The sequence below is a fragment of the Symphalangus syndactylus genome, chromosome 23 (genome assembly GCF_028878055.3).
Source record: "Symphalangus syndactylus isolate Jambi chromosome 23, NHGRI_mSymSyn1-v2.1_pri, whole genome shotgun sequence".
In the NCBI taxonomy this organism is placed as follows: Eukaryota; Metazoa; Chordata; class Mammalia; order Primates; family Hylobatidae; genus Symphalangus; species Symphalangus syndactylus.
In genome coordinates, this window is record NC_072445.2 from 56597360 (window position 1) to 56614968 (window position 17609).

The window sequence follows — 17609 nt, forward strand, 5'->3', positions numbered from 1 at the left end:
ACAGTTTATTTGCCCAGTGATCTGACCCACACACCTCCTACATAAGAAGGTGAGGCCCTTTCTACTGGGAACTGAAGGGAAGGAACAAATTGCTTAGTGTCCTCCAAACTACTTATGGGATTTTTCTAACAAAGATCAGAACTGTGCCTCCATCTCAGCCACAACTCTGACTCAGTGGCCTTGATAGGTTTTTTCACATGTCTCAATTTGATGCCAAAAGTTTCTGATTATTTCCTATCTCTTACTTACAGTAGGCACTTTCTGCAGCTGGACAGATGAGCTAATTTCCCCTGTAGGTTTCATGGCTCCCAATTTCCCCTTCCTCTCCCCATAATCCCTTTCCTGCTTGTCGGCACCCACACAACTATTTTCCCCATATTTACAATACAATTTATTTATTTTTTTCAATGCGTAATTTTATTCACCTATTCCTTAAACAAACACTTATGAAACACCTATTGATGCCAAATTCTGCACTGGGTCCTATCCCCAAGTTGCTAAAAATCTGCAAGTGGATGGGTAGAGGTGTCATCAGCCTCAGTACTGGGTGGGCTGACTGCAGATTCCTGTCTCTCCAGCTGTGTACAGTTGAATCCATCCTCATGGAAGCTACCCTCAAGAATTCTGTACATAAATATGGTTATAATTAAGCATTAATCAGGCTGCACTTTGACACACTTCCTTGTAACTGAAAGTCACAGTACACTAGATGCTGTCCATTCGCATCCCCATTGTTCCTATAGTTAGGATTTCTGACGTGAGGATTATAGGGCTTTTGCTTAAGAATTGCTTAAACAGATTGTGAATTCTCATGGAACAGGTGACACCAATCTGTTTGAAGACCCCTACAGAGAAACTCAATCAGCAAGAGGATACAGTTTCTTCATCTCCCTGTCCCAAGATGTCACCTTGCACTCTTCAGCCAACCAATGATACCACTCTTCAGCCCACTCCAAAACCCTTAAAATCCCTAGCTTCAAGCTTCTCTGGGAGACAGCTTTGAGGTTTCCTCTTGCCTCCTCATTTGGCAGCCCTATAATTAAACCTCTAACTCTGCTGCAACTCAGTGTCTCATTGTATTGATTTGCCATGCACATTGGACAACAGATCTATTATTAGAGAAAGGAAGATGGGGAGAGAGAGAGAACCAATACTTCAGCTTTATATGGTTGAGGAAATCTCATAGTCTCTCTGAATTCTCTTTCCTCCTCTACTCATTGCACTCGGAATCAGAACACTCGAGTGTAAACCTGGATACCAGGTGATTTGAACAAGTTATTTAACCCTGCTAATCTCAGTTTGCTCCTCTGTAAAATGGGCATCTGCTAACATGTATCTGACAAGGCTATTCTTACCAGTACATGTGATAATATGTGCCAAATGTGAGTTTTCTTTGAAGTTCAAAGATGCCTCCTTCTCTTTGTGAAAACACCTTTCTCTACCAAAACAGATATATAGACCAATGGAACAGAACAGGGGCCTCAGAAATAACACCACACATTTACCACCATCTGATCTTTGACAAATCTGACAAAAACAAGAAATGGGGAAAGGATTCCCTATTTAATAAATGGTGCTGGGAAAACTGGCAAGCCATATGTAGAAAGCTGAAACTGGATCCCTTCCTTACACCTTGTACAAAAATTAATTCAAGATGGATTAAAGACTTAAATGTTAGACCTAAAACCATAAAAACCCTAGAAGAAAACCTAGGCAATACCATTCAGGACATAGGCATTGGCAAGGGCTTCATGACTAAAACACCAAAAGCAATGGCAACAAAAGCCAAAATAGACAAATGGGATCTAATTAAACTAAAGAGCTTCTGCATGGCAAAAGAAACTATCATCAGAGTGAACAGGCAACCTACAGAATGGGAGAAAATTTTTGCAATCTACCCATCTGACAAAGGGCTAATATCCAGAATCTACAAAGAACTCTAACAAATTTACAAGAAAAAAAACCAACCCCATCAAAAAGTGGGCAAAGGATACGAACAGGCACTTCTCAAAAGAAGATGTCTATGCAGCCAACAGACACATGAAAAAATGCTCATCATCACTGGTCATCAGAGAAATGCAAATCAAAACCACAATGAGATACCATCTCACACCAGTTAGAATGGCAATCATTAAAAAGTCAGGAAACAACAGACGCTGGAGAGGATGTGGAGAAATAGGAACGCTTTTACACTGTTGGTGGGTGTGTAAATTAGTTCAACCATTGTGGAAGACAGTGTGGCAATCCCTCGAGGATCTAGAACTAGAAATACCATTTGACCCAGCAATCCCATTACTGGGTATATACCCAAAGGATTACAAATCATGCTACCATAAAGACACATGCACACGTATGTTTATTGCGGCACTATTCACAATAGCAAAGACTTGGAACCAACCCAAATGTCCATCAATGATAGACTGGATTAAGAAATTGTGGCACATATATACCATGGAATACTATGCAGCCATAAAAAAGGATGAGTTCATGTCCTTTGCAGGGACATGGATGAAGTTGGAAACCATAATTCTCAGCAAACTATCATGAGGACAGAAAACCAAACACCACATGTTCTCATTCATAGGTGGGAATTGAACAATGAGATCACTTGGACACAGGGTGAGGAACATCACACACCAGGGCCTGTCAGGGGCTGAGGGGCTAGGGGAGGGGTAGCATTAGGAGAAATACCTAATGTAAATGATGAGTTGAAGGGTGCAGCAAACCAACATGGCACATGTTTACCTATGTATCAAACCTGCACATTGTGCACATGTACCCTAGAACTTAAAGTATAATAACAAAAAATAAATAAAATAAAAAAAGAAAATACCTTTCTCTTTCCTAGCAGTCCCTACTCTCTTCTTTCATCCCCCCATTTGTAAGGATTTTCTTTCCTAATGATTTTGTTTCCTCCCTCTCTTCCTCCTCTTTCTTCATCTTCATCTTTATATTATTATTATTAACCAAAGTCCAACATCACAGATTAATCAATTTAAACAGAGACCTAGAAGAGGCAAAAGCAGTGGAGGAGGTGAAGAATCAGAATCGGCGGCCAGTCAAAGGCACAAATCAGATTGACGCCAAGTTATTAGAAGTGAATACTGTTAAGATAAGTCAACTTGAACTTTCTTTGAGACAAGTTAGTCACAATAAGAGTGATGCATTACTTCTGCACTGGCTCTCAGCCAGGCCAGCCCTGGGAAGTGCGGTCAGTCTCTCTAACGGAACTTGGCTCCAGAAATAGAGGTAAACCTCTTTGACAGTAGGAAGAGTTTCCCCTGCCCATTACACTATTTGCAAAAGAAAAGAGAATGAGAAGTATAAATACTGGAAGATCATAAATACTACTAATAATGGATAATGCAGTCCTCCTCTGGTCTGCACACACATCCAGGTCCTTGTGCCTCCCTTCCTCCAGTCATAGGGTAGCTGTGTGCAATTTGTTCCCTAGGTCAGGGTGTGGCCGGGTGAGGGGTGGTAGGGTCAGCCCTTTCTGCACTCATCAAGCTGTTTGCATGTTGGGCTGCACTTACCAGGAAGAGGTACCATTTTCTAATTCATACAAAGGCATCATGGTGTGAGCTGGCGTTAGCCTACTCTTCCTCCATGTTTCGTGGAGAAAGCCTTTCAGAAACCACTTTCTCCTTGTGTATCCCTGGCATGCTTTAACCCATCTGGATATCATTCCATCTTTTTTCTCCCTTCCATGCAGTGTTTGTGGTGGAGAAAGTGTAACTATTTGAAGTCAGACTGAACTCAGATTGAATCTCACATCTGCTGCTTTCCATCCAAATGACCATGTCTGCATGATGTACCTTTCCCAAGCTCCTATTTCCTCATCCACAAAATAGGCGCAACAATAGCTGTTCCTGAAGGATTGTTTAAGAATTAGAAATGGTTTAATTTATATATTTGGCACAGAGTGAGTATAGACATGTAGTCAGTAAATCACCAAGAAGAGAGAAATGCCTTTCTTCAAGTTTCTAGAAAAACAAAACAAAACAAAATAAAACTTCTGGGCCTGGCCCCTATCTTAAACAAACTATACCAACTGGAGTAGGTTTTGAAAAACTGTCTGCGGCTCATGCTAAAGTAAACTGAATGTATAAAAATACAGATTTACCAAACAGAAATAGGTCGCATCCATTTTTTTATTTTCTCTTTATAAAAATACAAGCTGCCTACTACATTGAAAGAAGGATTTGATTTGCAGTTCCTTGATTTGTTTATTGTTTTCCAAGGGAAGCATATAGTTTATAATTAAGTATACCTCTAGATTTTGGATGTGGACATGTCTCTTACAGAACTGAATATTACGAATAATGACAAAGGTAAAGTGTCCGCAAATGACAAATGAATCAGGGGCAGAGAAACAAGCACCACAGATTAAGCAGTATATCATTGGGAGAACCTAGGGCCTAGGATGAGAAACACAAGTCAACACCTGAAACTTTCAAAATGGGTCTCAGGCTTCATTTGTCTAGAAACAGGATTGAAATAAGGAACTCAAATGCATTGATGAAGTGCTAGAGATGAGAAGGACCTAGACATGATACGGCCTAAACCTCTGGTTGCACAGATGGGGAAATAGGCCCAGGGAGTCATATCACTTATTTTGTGGCAAAGTTAGTGCGACTACCCAGGTTTTCTGGCACTCTGGCCACTGGAGAATTCTGTATTTCGTCTGTAGTGATATCACATATTTTCCTAAAAGGCCCATCATTATTCTGATGGTAGAGGAAAGAAATTTAGGTTTAATCTTCTCGGCCTGCACTTGTCCAGGTTATGTTCTTCAGGGGGCAGCCCTAACAGAAGAGGAAATGCATGCAGTGGGGAAGGGGGGCTCGCTCTCTAGTTTTCTGTGTGGCTTACCATGTCTCCATGCTAGCACAATGCCTGACATATGGCAAGAATTTAGTGACTCTTGACTGAACAAATTTTGAGTGCACACTTTCAAATCTTGTTAGTTTAAACAATGCAATGATCATGACCTTTTGCTAACTTTCAAAGAAAGAGAGCAAGGAAGTGGGGGAGGGTGGCTGATATAGCGTAAGTAGAAAGCTCAGGGTCTAGGCAGTCAAGAAGAGTGGGTCTCCTATCCTGGCTTCACCACCTACCTACTCAATAACTCAGGACAAGTAGTTACTTGTCTTTTTTGAACTTTGTTTTTCTCAAGTGTAAAATGGAATAAAATGTCTATTTCATGAAGTTTTATGCAGATTACATGATAATATTTATTAAGTGCTTGGCATTGTACCCGGCATAGGCTAGGAGCTCAATAAATATAACTGAGACAAAAAAGAAAGAAGATATTGTGTAAACAGGGTCCTGTTGGGTTTTAAGTGCATGCAGAGAAGTAGCTTCATCTTACACTACATTCCGGCAAACTGTGGATGCCTCCCCACATCAATTCAAATCCAGCACATTTGCCCTTAGACCTAACAGGAGGTGGTCTCCGGTCTCCAGTCTCCACCGTTTCTCCCTTCCTTTTGCTTCTTCTCAATTTTTTTTTTATTTTTTCAGGTTTTGGGTGCTCCAGTGGCTCAGGTCTCTGAAAATCCATACAATCAGGAAAACTGAGAGTTGGTGGAGCCAAGGACGAGCCCTCTAGTCCCAGAGGGACAGCCATGGCTCTGTCCTTTCAGCCCAGTATGGGTCTAGAAGCAAGGCCCTGAAGCCACTTGTCTCTAGTAGGGACCCAGGTCAGGAGAGGCTCAGGGGGAAGGCTACAGTGCTGGAGCCCTGCTTGGAAGGCAGGCCCACTGGGGCAAACCTCTGAGCAGCTTGGTACTCCTTTCCTAGTGACCAGGGTAATACTTGAGGCACTAACCTCACCACAACTTCATCCCACCCACACCCCTAAATGCCATCTTCTGCAACTGCTTGAACCACTTCCCTGTTTGCGAACATGGGTTCAAACAAGCAATTTAAAATCAAAGCAGCGGGAACAGTTTGCAGCAGCGAGCGAGTCCACAGGGAGAGCCTGTCAGAAGAGTTACACCTGTGTAGCTACCAGCAGGCAGAAGCCCACTGCTTAAATGTGCATGCTTAGGGAAGATGCAAACTCAGGCTGTAAATGCACCCACCTGACCCTAGAAACCATGCTGCCTCCGTGCTCCCATGTCTCCTTGGCACTCACAGTTTGACAAGGGCTTTCACAGCCCCATTTGCACCTTAAGGAAGCATGATTCTTTCAGGCATTATTACTTCCATTTTACCATGAGAAAACCTGATGCTCAGAGAGGTAAAGTGACTTGTCCAAAGTCACGAATGACAGAGTGGCAAAACTCGACCTAGAACCAAGGTCTGCTAACTGCTAATCAATCCAGAGCTCTTGACTCTACCCCAGTAGGTTCATGGAGGATCCTCTGGAGCCCATAACCGTGAGATTTGAAAAGGGGTGTTTACATTGCTGGACTGTTTTCAGTGAGATGGACTTAGAAAATTCCCTTCTAGCCAGCCTCTTTCTGAAATCTCACCTGTGGCCCCTGGAGTTCCTTGGTTGCTTTCACTTGTCTCTGTGGCCTCTCTTGGGAAGGAGGACATTGAAAAGTAGGAGCAAGTGCACTTGATTTTCTTCCCTGTGAAGCTGGGAGACAGTCCCCGCCTTCTGACAGAATGACCATAGCAGGGGCTATTGCCTAAATGTCTGTGATCCTCCCAACGTTCATATGTGGAAACCTAACCTTAAAGGTGATGTTATCAAGAGGTGGGGCTTTTGGGAAGTGATTAGACACATGAAGGTGGAGGCCCCATAAATGGGATTAATGCTCTAAGAGGCCCAAGAGATACTCATCAGCCCTTCCATCATGTGAGGACATAGCCTAAAAGGCCATCTATGAACCAGGAAGTGGACCCTCACCAGACACCAAATATGCTGGTGCCTTGATTTTGGACTTCCCAGCTTCCAGAACCATGAGAAATACACTTTTGCTGATTACAAGCCACCTATCTATGGTATTTGGTTATAGCCGCACAAATGGATGATGACGCAGGTTCCCCACATTTTCTCTAGGAGAAAATCCTTCCTTGCCTCTTCTAGTGTCTGGTGGCTCCAGGCTCGTCTTGACTGTGGCTTCATCACTCCAATCTTTGCCCTTAAGTTTCCTTATAAGAGGAAGGCAGAGGGTGTTATGAGACCCACAGAAGAGGCAAAAACACACACGTAATGTGATGTGAAGATGGAGGCAAAGATTGGAGTGACATATCTACAAGTCAAGGCAACCTTGGAGCCATCAGACACTGGGAGAGGCAAGGAAGGATTTTCTCCTAGAGGCTCTAAGAGGGAGTATGGCCCTGTGGACACCTTGATTTTGGACTTCTAGCTTCCAGAACTAGAACCAGAGACTAGAATAGCTTCCAGAACTAGAGAATAAGTGACTGTTGTTTAAGCCACCCAGTTTGGTATAATTTGTTACAGCAGCCTCAGGAAACTAATGCCTTTGGGAAAGCTCATGGTTTCCGTTCCTGTTTCCATCATGCTCTGGCCATGCTTGGCTTTCTCAGCTGGAGTCCAGGAATCATCAGCTTCTAGTCTCAGCTAGATCCCTGGGGCCCCGCTGTGCTGTGACTGGCCATGCTGCCTGCAGAGAAAGCTCCCTGCTGGTGCTGGCCCTGGCCCATCAATGACCCTGTTGCAGGGCTGCTCTGGGATGCTGAGACCATACAGTCCTGGATTATATGTAGTTCACAGACTCCTCAGAGCCAATAGACCAGAAGAAAGGAGTCAAAAGAGCCCAGGGGACAGGGACAGCATGGGATGGTTAGTGAGACCCTTCTGGATCCTTCAGGACTTGCAGAGCCTTTCCCCTCCTGGGGGTGTGCACTTGAATGGGCTCCTGCTCTTTGTTGCTTGGTGAGGAGGTTACAGCAACAGAGCAAGGATTTTTCTGTAGGAAAACACCCCAGAACCCAAGAGCTGCCTTGGGTTGCCAGTGGTATCCTTGCTGAAAGGATCCACAGCTCTTGGCAGAATAAGTGCTGGAAACCTCAAAGGGAATGAGGCCTCTCAAAGCCAGAGCTTTGTTATTTCTCAAAATCCACAAGGGAGCCCTCTTTTCAGACATGGGACTCAAGTGCCGGCTACAGCTGAGCGCGGCCCAGTTCCCCAGCAACCCCATCAATCCCAGCCCTTGGGTCTGTGTTTCTTTGTAATGTGTGTGCTTTATATGACATTAGTTATAAGCATTTCTGTGCATTGGTAGGCAGAGGCTCTCCTTCCCTGATTTGGACTCATCTTTCCTCTTTAAAGCTTTCCCCTCGGCCCTGCGTGCTCTTCATTCAGACTAACAATAGCCCTGGCAATATCGAGGTGGCAGCAGGGAAGAGCTACAGTTTAATAAAGCCAGGGCCCAGCGGCCTCCCCCTACCCACACTAGGGCTCTAATAAAGCCCTTTCATCGTTCCAGGCTGCGTTTCCACCCCAGTGTCTGCAAATGGCTTTCTCAACTGAAAGGACGCTTTGTTTGTACTTAGGACGCAGTTGAGAGTGGTCACAGATTTCAGCCACCGTTCGTGGGATGGGAAAGAGAGTCAGGTGTGGGACTGCGTCCTGAGAACCCAGCTCCCACCTAATCAACTGACAGCACATCCAGGGACTTTGCAGAGTCTGGAAGGTTCTAGAAATGCCTAGCACAGATCATGTCCAAGTTCACCTTTAGTCAAAAGTCCAGGTGGGCTACTTCCCTGCCTTAAAACATAGCTAGCTTGTTCTCCAGACTTTCCCGTGTACAGAAGCTGTCTTTTCGCTGTCCTTTCTGAAATCATGCAATCAAACAGAAATGAAACTCTATGAACTGTCTGCCTTTCTCCAAATTCCACCATTTGATAGCACTTTATAGAATGTGAGCCAAGAGCTTTCATCACCCTGGTATATTTACTCAGTGAATCCTTGTGCTGTTACTACACATGTTTGTATGCTGTTGTTATAAAGTGTTACCTTTTTTTAAATCACAAAATCATACATGACATTGGTGAAAAATTCAAGCATTCGTGAAATGTATGATTTAGGAACTGAAAGACCCCTGTAATCCTACCCTTCCAACACCTGTGTAATGTATGTGTGTGAGGTTTTATTTTAATTTTCCATCTTAGTCATGGGGAAAACAAAATGATGGCTGTCTGGATGGGAAATCAACAGGAAATCCACAAACCGAATCAGGTAGTTATCCTCAGCACACCACATTGAGCCTCCTTCCCTGCAAATGGGGACAGTTTCAGCCTCTGTAACAACTTTCTCCACTCAGAAAAATACCTACTTTCAGCAGGCAGGGTACCTAGGAATCTTGGCTGCTGTGGAAAAAGGACAAATGGATCAGTGTGGGCCGGGATATGTTCTGAAATGGGGTGCTATGGGCTGAACTGTGACTCTCACAAATTCCTTTGCTAAAGCACTGACTCTCCAATGTGGCTATATTTGGAGATGGATCCTTTGTGGAAATAACTGAGGTTAACTAAGGTTATAAAGGTGGGGCTCTGATCCAATAGGATTAGTGTCCTTTTAAGAAGAGACAGGAGAGAGCTCACTCACTCGACCACGTGAGGACACAGCAGGAAGGTGCATGCGAGGACACAGCAGGAAGGCGGCCACCTGCAAGCCAGGAAGAGAGCCCTTACCAGAACCTGACCATGCTTGCACCTTGATCTTGGACTTCTAGCCCCCAGAACTGTGCGAAAAACAAATTTCTATTGTTTAAGCCATCCAGCTTGAGGTATTTTGTTATGGTAACACGGGCAGACTAATGAAGTGGTGAAGGAGTGGGGAGTATTGTACCTGGTCTAGCTGCCCCCCCACCAATCTTTGCCTCTGCCCAATATTGATACATTCACATTTCTTTCCCTACTGTCACCCTACTGTCCCTACTGTCCCTAGAACTCTGAAAATGGAGGACTGGGTGGGGGTAATAGGAGTGTCCTCTTAGAGACATACGTGTCTGGACCTAGCCTCTTTCCTCACACTGGGACCTTTGCTTCTCCTTTCTCTTCTGCGGCTGGGGGCCACTGTGGCTAAACTTGATGACAGTAGGACAGAGAACTTTGGGGGCATACACTGGGCACCCTTGAATCACACTGACAGTGCATTTTGAGCTCTCGGTAGTCTTAGCTCAGAAACAAATCCGCTCACCAAAACCAAATACCTCTGATGGCCTTGATTTAAAAGTTTAAAATTTCCCCTTCCACTCTCGCAAGTTCCTAGCCTTCTCTAAGTGAAAATAATTGCATTACTGATGCTTTAGCCTCTTGCTCTCCCTGTTTTGCCCACAGATCCTATGTGTAGACTCTAGGTTTGCCTCCTCAACTTCAGGACACACAGACCCTACAAGCAGCTTCAACAACACAAGGCCCACATGCAACCCCCCAAAATTAAATAAACTAAATCTCAGGAAGCATGTGGAGTTGAAAGGAAGATTTTTCATTTTTGCTGTCACCTTTAGGAAAAATGTCACCAGTACCACTTAGGTGTATCCCAAGATGCAGGGTGTCTTTTTGAAGTGGCTGTGAATGGGGAGAAGGCAAATTTGAGGAAACAGAGTGATAGAGGAGTGGTCCCTTAAATCAGTGCTTCTCAGACTTTTCTGTTGTGACCTGCAATAAATACGCTTTACATCACCACCCAGCAGTCTGTGTACATACACACATTTCAAAAAATAATAACTACCCTTATTACCTGGGGTGCACTGATACTGTCTAGTCTAGTCTGATCTGTTTCACTTAAAATGTTGCTTGGGAACTAAATTGATTTCATTCATAGACAGCAGCATTTGTTAGTATTCCCAAAGGTATGGAGAAGGATGGGTGTTTACATTTTAGCAACACACTGATCAGAGAGAGCATAGGACAGTGGTTGAGACCCTTGTCTTTGGAGTTCAGCAACAGCTCTAGGTTTGAGTCTCAGCATTGCTGTTTAAGCAGCTGCACAGACGTGGGTAAGTCCTCTAAGGTCCCTGTTCAATGGGGATAATGAGGCTTTCTTCATAAGGTTGTGATAAGAGCTTTGAAAAGTAAATTACATGCGATGTTTAGCACAGTTCCCCAGAAAGAGTAAGTTCCTAAGGAAATAGTTATTATTATTAATGGGCATTGAGGCATTTCAGGTGCCCTCCCTGGAGAGACACATTGCTCTGTGTCATCTGCGTTTGCTGTGAGCTGATGCTATGCTGTAGGGTGAGCAGTGAAGTCTGTTTTAAAGGAGTCTCTGCGACGGAGACACTGAGAAGTTTATTAATAATTATAAATGGAACATCAGTCATTTCAGCTGCTAAACATGCTCATCCCCAAACAGACTAGCGTCTTAGATCTTGGTTTCTGCTCTGCCATTTTGTGTCATCCTGTAGCACCATGATCTTTCCAGGGATGGGCACCAGAAGGCTGGAGTTCTAGTCTCTCTCAGAGGCTAATGTGTTATATGAGCTTATACAAGGCATTTCATTTTTCTGTGCCTGTTCTTGTAATAATGGGGATAATAATACCTGCCCACCCTGTCTCACAGGCCAGTTGAGAGGCACAAGCACATTTAAAAATACAGAAAGAGGTATGGAACCACTCACAGAAAGGCATAATATCAATACAAAGGCTTAACTATTTATTATTACTGTCTATCTTTCCTTAGTATTCCATTGTGAAGATTTGTGGTTAGCACTTCATTTTTTTTTTCTTCCTTTTTAAAGGATAAAATTCATCTCTAACTACCTTTTGAAAGTCAATTTATGCTCTGGTCAATTGATTTATAGGAGTGGGGGAGAACAGCTTCCCAATCAAAGTGCTTTTGAATAATGCAATACCCGACATTAAAAGAGGAGCGTCGCTGCCTGATGTGGTTTACTTTCTCCATTGCAGAGAAAATCAGAGCTGCCCTACAGCATGGAGGACATCTCGGTCCAGCCACCTGGCATCCGTGTTCTCCCTCTCCCTGCTCAAATGAGTACTACCAGTCCCATAAATGGCTGCGCAATTTGTGCATAAATATAAAAGCCCAGTCAGGACCAGCCCAGCCCTGTGCCCTGCCTGGGGCTGAGGGCCCAGACTCCAAGGAAGGGATGTCTTTCCTAATTGGTCCACCCCCAGGAGCTGCCATTTTCAAATTTACACAAAGTCACTGTCTAGACTAGCAAAGGTCTTGCTACTAAGTAAAAAAGTTTGGGAAAATATGAGGCCAGGCAATGTCCCTGGATAGACTCTGTGAGTCATAGCTGCAAAGGCCTTGCAAATACCTGAATGCAACTGACATCTGGACTGCAGAGCTCCAGCGTGCAGGTGGCCCCTAAGTTGTCTGTGTTAGCATAAAGCAGGAAAGACAGGAGCCGCTTTCCTCTCTCCTTCCAGGGGGCAGCGCCTGCAGTCCTTAAGACTGTGGCCTTGGGTATTGAGCACACCTGAGGTGAATCCTTGCTTGGCCTTCCAGGGGACTTGGCAGCTTAGAGTAGTCAAGCTTCAATGTTCTCATTTCAAAGACTGACATGTATATTAAGTGAGATATGAGGACATTATGACCATACTGCTCAAGAAGTGCCAGCTATTGCTCCCTTCCCTCCACCATTCATTATCCACCTCCAACTCTTTCCACTCCAGCCCCTTTGCCCTGTTTCTTCCTTCCTCCTCCTCTCTCTCCTCTTTTCTCTTCCTGAATCCAGGCCTTTGAACAGTTCCCATAGACTCCAGCTGTGTCGTGCATCTAAAATTATCCCCTGACGTCAATATTCTAGCTTGCTTCCTCCTTCCTTAGTTTTCTGGCTTTCTTTCTTGTTTACCAACTTCCTTCCATTTTAAGGGTAAGATAAATGAGAGTACAGATGGTGGATTTTTTTCCTCCTTCCTTCTGGAAACTCTATGCTAACTGCTTCAAAAGCAAAAGTCCTACTGTGTGCAGTGTACTCTCCCAAAATGAGGCTGGGGTCCCTGAAGCCACACACATGTTAATGTTGGTCCTAGTGCCGCCAGGCGCTCTATGGCCATGGGATCCCAAATCTGGCTGGGCAATGGTGGCAGCTGGCAGTGAAGTTCAGATAGCACGAGACCAATTTGGAAACAGTTGTTTCCAAGGGCTGGCATTAGGCATAGTCAAAATCTTAGTGCTCAATATAGTATGTTTTGAGGAGTATCTAAAAGTCTACTCTTGGAATTGAGTCCTTCTATATTAAACACTGTTCTAGAGGGGTCTTATTTTACAATTAAAATAACTTACTACACTTTACTGCGACTTCATTTATCAGATTATAGAGGCAGAAGAGACAATTCAGTCCACCTAACAATGACCGGTTTTACCACAGTATAAACTTCTAAAGGCAGAGACTGTTAGAAAACTGTCTTCTCAGTACCTCCTGAATGCCCAGCGCATGAGTCTCTCTCAACAAATGCTTGTAGAATGAATAAATAAGAGAATGATGTGTGCTTCATATGAAGCCAAACTCCTTGGTTTACCAAGATGAGAAGGCTGGTAATGGAAGCCCACATAACCATACACTTACAATCTGTTATAGTAACTATCATAATAGTGGATGTGTAAAGACTTTTGGAAACACAAATGAGGAACAATGAATTGAGTGGCGTGTGGACTGGGGAGGGTGGGAAAGACCATTTACATAATTCAGAAAGAGGCCAGAATTTACCTCCTGGACAGACAGACCTCATGTCAAAATAGGACATCTTTTCAAGTCACACATAAAAATTTTAACAACAGAAAAACATTTTAACTTAGGGTAATACAAATTCCCTAAATACAGCTGAACACCACAGGACAACTATACACCAAATGATAGCAGTGGGTCGTGAGGGCGGCAGCCTCCTGTCCTGGCAGCTTCTTGGGGCTGTTCCCCTGAGCCCAGCCTTACAATGGGGCTTAGGGTTTTCTGGACCAGCCGTCCCAGAGTGGAAACAGGCTCCTCACCACCGCTACGCCTTCCTTCCTTCTCCGTCAGAACTGGGAAGAGACTTTAGTAATCAGCTGTGTAACCAAATGAGTGTGGTTGCATTTTCTTTGATTCTTTCCTTGCCTGTGGTAACCCAAAGCAATGAACCACCTTGGGAGGCTTAATAAGAATGAAAATGACTGGGCTTCACCCCAGATCTATTGAGTTAGAATCTCTGGAGACGAAGCCCAGGGATCTACATCGTATTAACTCAACTGCCCTAGATGAATTTTTTTTAGTGAATGGACTTTACTTTTTAGAACAATTTTAGATATTACAAAAACACTGAAAAGCTAGTGCTGAATTCCCACATACTCCTTGCTCAGTTTCCCCTATTATGAACATCTTGCATTAGTATGGTACATTTGTTACAAGTAATGAACTAATAATGATACATTATTATTAATTAAAGTTCACAGTTTATTCAGATTTTCTTAGTTTTCACCTAATGTCTCTTTCTGTTCCAGAATTCCCTCCAGGATTACATGTTACAGTCCCTAGATGATTTTTGTTTATTTTTAAAATTAATTTTTAATTATAAAATAAATACATGAATATATTCTCTTGTTAAAATTTAAATATTACTTTGTGTGTGTTTTGTTTTGTTTTTCTGAGACAAAATCTTGCTTGGTTGCCCAGGCTGGAGTGCAATGGCGTGGTCTCAGCTCACTGCAACCTCCGCCTCCCAGGTTCAAGCAATCCTCCTGTCTCAGCCTCCCAAGTAGGTGGGATTACAGGCACCCACCAACACACCCAGCTAATTTTTGTATTTTTAGTAGAGACAGGGTTTCACCATGTTGGCCAGGCTGGTCTCAAACTCCTGACTTCGTGATCTGCCTACCTCGGCCTCCCAAAGTGCTGGGGTTACAGCTGTGAGCCACCATACCTGGCCGAAAATTTAAATATTACTATTGAAGAAAGAACTCCTTTAACAACCCTCCAGTTTCTAACCCTTTCCCCAGAGGCAAACAAGGTCGCAGGTTTAGAGCACATCCTTCCGGTTGTTTTTCTATATGTTCATATTCATAGACACATGTATTGAAGGATATAGTATTCTTTTGCATTTCTTCAACATAAGTTAAATGATATTGTTCTATGCTTGTCATTCGGCACCTTCCTTTTTTAATTCTATAAGTTACTGGTGAATGCTCAGTGTCAGTATAGTGGGATCTACCACATTTTTTTAAACTAAATATTTGTAATATGAATATGTGATATTTTATTTGGCTACTGATAAACATTTACGTTGTTTATAATTTTATTCTGCTATTACACGCTTGCAAAGAACACATCCCTATGCGTATTTGTGAGTTGCTCTCAGGCACTGTATTTGTTTGCTAGGGCTGCTGTAACAAAGCACCACAAACTGAGGGGCTTACATTTATTTTCTCACAATTCTGGAAGCCGAAGTTCGAGGCCAAGATATCATCGGGCCGTGCTTCCTCTGAACCTGCTTGTAAAGGGTCATTAACAAGCCTCTCTCCTAGCTTCCAGTAAGTCCTTGGCTGTGGCAGCATAACTCCAACATCCACATGACATTCCCATTCCCCTAGTGTGTATTTGTCTATGCCCAAATTTCCCTTTTTTTATAAGGACACCAATCATATTGGGTTAGGAATCCACCTTACTCCAGTATGATGTCACCTTCACTTCACTAATTAAATCTGCAATGACCCTATTTCCAAATAAAGTCATATTCTGAGATATTGGGGTTTAGGACTTCAACATATGAATTGTGGGGAGGCACAATTCAACCTATGACAGACATTGATTTCTAAACTTCTCTGATCCTGCCACCCTATCAGTAAAAAATATGTTTGCCCATGTACCAAAATATATGTGCATTTAAGTATTTGCAAATTATACATGTGCTTTTGTACTAATGTGTACATTATGAAACTGCTTTCGGTCAGTTCTCCAGAGTGCAGACACTGGGGCTCTGAGATTTGTATGCAGAAACTTTACTGGGGAGAGCGGAATGGGGTGGAGAGGAAGGTGAACTGCAGTATGGATGCCACAGAGAGCTCAGAGGATCCAGAGTTCAGGAGCACAGGAGCCAGGATGGCCTTCAGAGCTGTCCAGAATTGAGGCCAGGACTAGGCTTTCTACCCACACACTGACCAGTCATTGCATACACACTGCCCAGGATGAACAGATCCCTTGGCCAAGGGCAATCTCCTATGAGCTGCTCAACCATGAGCCATTGGTAGCCAACTGCCCCGCCAGCTGAGTCCTGAAAGGGCATCTAGATGGTGCTTTATAGCTGACTCCTCAAAAACAGACCCTCAACAAAAAATTTAAAGGGCTGGCATAACGTTAAACATACACAGAAGTTATCAAATCTTCTCTGATAATCAATAAATCTTGCATATCCCCAAGATATACAGAATCTACCTTTTAGACTACTGCAGGGCTAGACCAATGCTGAACATATAGAAAACGAACATTTTAAGTTTTAATAGAAACTGGGGCCATGCGCAGCGGCTCACGCCTGTAATCCTGTAACTTTGGGAGGCCAAGGTGGGCAGATCACTTGAGATCAGGAGTTCGAGACCAACATGGTAAAACCTTATCTCTACTAAAGTCTGGCCAACACGGTGAAACCCCATCCCTACTAAAAATAGACAGATTAGCCAGGCGGTGGTGGCGGGTGCCTGTAATCCCAGCTATTCAGGTGGCTGAGGCAGGAGAATCCCTTGAACCCAGGAGGCGGAGGTTGCAGTGAGCTGAGATTGTGCCACTGCACTCCAGCCTGGGTGATGGAGTGAAACTCCATTTCAAAAAAAAAAAAGTTGTAATAGAAACTGGTAATTGTCTCCTAAAGGGCTACACTACATGACACTCCCATCAAGAATGTAGGATGGCACCCACTGCATTTCTGCCCTCTCCTACCAACACTTGATATTATAGAACTTCTTAAATTTTTACCAACCGTGGGTTAAGAACATCTCATTCATTTAATTTGTGGTTCCCTAATTCCTAGACAAGCTGAAAATCTTTCCTTTTTTTTTGTGAATTGCATGTTCATACCTTTTGCTCGTCATTATTTTACGTTATGTGTCTTTTTCTTACTAATGAGTAGGCATCATTTATATTTTTGACTACTAAATCTTAATTCATTCTTAAGTGTAGTAAAATCTGATAGCCATAAATACTCTGCCTTTTCCTCCCTAACTGTCTTCTCATTTTCATGTGATGAATTTCTCTATGAGACTAGCCAGACAGCTCTGGTATTGTCTACTTGGAACTGAAAGATGTGGAGCCTTGGTCCTAATATTGTCACATTCTAGTTGGGTGGTTGATTGATCTCTCTGATCCTCAGTTTTTTCATAAGAAAAATGGGAATAACCCTACTTCCCAGGGTTGCTATGAGAACTTAATGAGATTATGTGTGAAGAATTATTTATCATTATGTTTTATTTTTTAGCCTTTATTATAAAACTGTAAAAGTCCAGATACATTCTATCACCTACAAAATCCATTCATTAATTCATTTGTTCATTGCTCACTAAATGGAAATTTATTATTGCCAACCACTAACTCTGTTATGCATTAGTGGCTCCAGGAGGAGAGCCATAGGAGAAAAGAGATATAAAAAATAATGAAAGCCCAATTTGATGAAGATAATGAAGAGTACTGCATTCCTTCTGATGTTTTACTCTTAGACTCAAAGAAAGGTATTACCATACCTCCCAGACGCAG